The 3,863-nt window shown below is 31.6% G+C and overlaps 1 long non-coding RNA gene across 1 annotated transcript; it reads right to left on the bottom strand.

Annotated features, from left to right (window-relative positions):
- Nucleotides 1-1,962: 1,962 nt before the first annotated feature.
- On the bottom strand, nt 1,963-3,270 carry LOC122010955. Its single transcript, XR_006119916.1, has 2 exons — nt 2,993-3,270; nt 1,963-2,158 (listed from the first exon to the last, which is right to left on the bottom strand). It is a non-coding gene; the product is annotated as an uncharacterized LOC122010955 (long non-coding RNA).
- Nucleotides 3,271-3,863: the final 593 nt, after the last annotated feature.

The raw sequence follows: 3,863 nt of genomic DNA, 5'->3' as shown, positions 1-3,863 counted from the left end.
AACAAACGAAGCCATTCCTTTTTTAATTTCATTTTTTTAAATATTTATGATATTATATATATATATATATATATATTATTAATGTAATTTAAGTTAGTAATTTATGAATTTAAATTTTACAAAAATTTAATTATATATAAGGTAAAATATGAAGGAGAGATAAAATATATATATAATGAATAAGTGTAGGATCCATTGAGGAATTGTTATGAGGTTTTTCTTTTTTATATAGTGAAGAGATATATGAAGTTTTTTATTTTTGACGTGACATGAATGTGATAATGAAGAGCTCTCCAAGAATAGCCACAATTATGGATGCCTTAGCTCTAATCATCCTGATTTCATATTCAGTTCAATCATAAATGGTTCGAACTCTTATCATCCCGATTTTTTATCAACCATATAGTCTTTGGGATTATGGTGTTATTGTAGAATATCTAGGTTGTTATTAAGGTATCCGCAGTTCGATCCCCAGCTATGGTGTATTTGTAAGAATTTTTCCTCAAAATAGGAAGTGCAACCAAAGGATATTAGGTTTTTGGGCTGGCTGTAGTGTATGTTTCCCGATTTACTCTGGTAGCCGGTAGAAATTTTTTATAGATTATTATTTTTTTTGAAAATATAAATGGAAATGACGTGGATGGAAGGATGCAATGAGAGTTTTTAGTTCTACCTTCAAAATTTTGTGACAGTTAAAATTGTGAACATGTAATTACTAAATACTTACTCCATCCACTTCCCTCCCCTAGCCACAGCTCAATGAAGCTTTTGCTAAAGATCGAATCTCTAACTACATGGCAAAATAGATACCATATGCCCAGCATTCTATTTTCTATTCTTCCATTAGAACCAAGATATCTTTTAGATACCCAAACTTATGTTCTGTTCTGGCTACGTCTTGCCTCTCACCTACGAGTGCATTTCACTACAAAAAATAATACATTTTGGGACAAAATTGGGAATGAATTTTAAAAAAAAATTCGTTGCAAAAATTTTAGGGACAAAAATTGGGACGAAAATTTTTTCATCCCAAAATGGTTGATGCCAACTTTTGGAACGAATTATGGATTATTGCAAATTTGGGAACGAATTTGGGGACGAATTTGGCGACGAATAAAATTTTCGTCCCCAAATTCGTTGCAAAAAAGTATACAAATTAGCAACGAAAACTATTTTTGTTGCAAACTTAGGAACGAATTTGGGGACGAATTCACATAAATTTTCCACCAAATTTGTCTCTATTTTTGCAACAAATTTGGGGACGAATTCGGTGATAAATTATATTTTGTTGCCAAGTTTGTCCCTAATATTGGAACGAATTTGGGGACAAATTCGGTGACAAAATTTCTTTTGTTGCCATTTTTGTTCCTAAGTTTGCAACGAATAATAAATTTGTTGCAAAATTGGCAATGAATTTGGCAACAAAAACTTGCCAAATTCTTTGACAATTATAAGATAAATTTTCGTCCCAAAATTCGTCCCAAAATCTGGGACGAAATTTGGGACGAAGTTTGTGATTCGTCCCAGAATTCGTCCCAGAATCTGGGACGAATTTTGGGACGAATACACAAAATTTGTCCCAGAATTCGTCGCAGATTTTTTGTTGCCATTTTTGTTCCTAAGTTTGCAACGAAAAATAAATTTGTTGCAAAATTGGCAACGAATTTGGCAACAAAAACTTGCCAAATTTTTTTATAATCATATGATAAATTTTCGTCCCAAAATTCGTCCCAAAATCTGGGATGAAAATAATTTTGTCCCAAATTACGATAGAATTGGGACAACTCATTTTCGTTGCCAAATTCGTCCCTATATCAAATATTTTTTTCCAGCTTCAATTTATTTCTGCAATACAATCCAAATACATAAAAATAATATACATTCAACACATCCTAATTTAACATTCAACACATCCTAATTTAACATCAACACATCCTAATTTAACATCAACACATCAACTCATAATTCAAGAAATATAAAGATTTCAACAAAGTTTACATACAAGATCCATCTTGTTCAACAAAGTTTACAAGTTCAACAACCCAAGTCCATCATCCATCTAACAACACTAAGAATACATAACTTTGATCCCCAACACATCAACCCAAGTCATATTCGTGTGCCACAAAATCTTTGATCCCCATAAAATCTCCTTTGCCTACATAACAACAAACAAATAAACTAGATTATGTGTAACAAGAAAGATTGTAAATATTATACGATATAGCCATGTAAAAAGAATAATTAAAAACAAAACATAAATGTGAAATTCCTTAAACATTCTAATAAAAGCCCTAATTCTAATAAAAGTCATATTTACCAACGATATGAATCATCCATGTCATAGCAACGGTAAATAAAATTATAAGAATTATTTTGAAACTAAGTACATGTATCGTAACTATGATACAACCTAATATAATTGGCACATCATATAGAGAGAAAGAGAGAGAGATCTTGTGAAGTATGGTATTAAGGTTCAAATTTCTCACTTAGTTAACTTTATTTTTCATTTTAATTTGTTGAATTTATAGTTTTATCTTTGGTTGGTATTTAATGTAAACTAAAGGATGTTTAAAATAATTGTTCCTTTCATTGTGTTAACTAGTTGACAATTTCATATGAATAACTTTAGCACATTTTTAACAACTCTTTGCAAAATTTTGAAGTGGGAGGATGCATCGTTATCTAGTAAAGAATTTTAGAATAGTGTGATGTAATTCTAGATGAAATATAGAACTTTTATGTATCTATATAGTTTTGAGATTGTACATAGATCAAATTCAGAACTTTTATGCATCATTATCATTGAAGACAAAACAAGAAAGAGCAGCTTATCAAAAAGAAGGAACACAATTAAACAACTATTTAAAGCTAACTTTAACATAATTATTTAAAGTTAACTTTATATAATTAAACAACTATAACATAATTATTTAAAGCTAACTGTATATATAGATCAGTAAATGCATATTAATGAACTTAGGAATACCGAAAAGAAGTGAACAAATACAGCTGTCTTCAACTACAGTGAGATCACACCAAATTGAGACCTGCACAAACAACATTATAAAATCAGGACAAAAATAAAGTCAAAGTATTAGAGACTCCATTCATATTGCCTAGTTATGCTTTAATTTTGTTACTGGTGCACAACTAATAATCATATACATTAGTCCAATGATAAACTCTGTCACGCCCCCAGAGGAGTCCCTGTCCGAGAAAATTTCGGCAACACCTCCCCTGTACGGCGGACAATCAAAAAAAATTCTACAAGCACTAAATACTCAGCCACAGGCGACTGGAATCATAACTGTAAATAAAAACATACACACTGTAACGACCACCCTTCTTACTACTACTACTACTCTCTAAGAGTGACCGTTACTTATCTACTAACTCTACTAAACCGGTTTATTAAAAATCTCTAGGAAAACCCTACCGAAAAATTTCGGCAGAGTCTCCCCTGTACCGGTGACCATTTCCCATAATACAAACAAATAATAAACCATCAGCCACATGCGGCTGGTATAATTACTTCACAACCACGCAGTAATAATATCACAATAACTAAAAGGAAACTATTCTAGCAATATTAAACAAATAGAACTCCAACGATAAGACATACCAAACTACAAGTGCGGAATAGACTCAATTACAATCTCAACTTCATCATAGCATTAAAAGAGAACTAAAATAACTAAACAGAAAAGTCTTGGCAATTTGCCAGCTCATTCTGGATCTCTCCATAGTCCAGCCATCACACACCTTCATCACCACCACCTTGTCGCCTTCCTTGCTAAATCTTTTCCTTTTCTTTATCTGCAGTAGGAGGAAGTGCAGTCTATAAGCATAAAGCTTAG

Source organism: Zingiber officinale, chromosome 1A (genome assembly GCF_018446385.1).
Source record: "Zingiber officinale cultivar Zhangliang chromosome 1A, Zo_v1.1, whole genome shotgun sequence".
NCBI lineage: Eukaryota > Viridiplantae > Streptophyta > Magnoliopsida > Zingiberales > Zingiberaceae > Zingiber > Zingiber officinale.
Note: the sequence above shows the minus strand (reverse complement) of the source record. Positions and strands in the feature narration are given on the sequence as shown.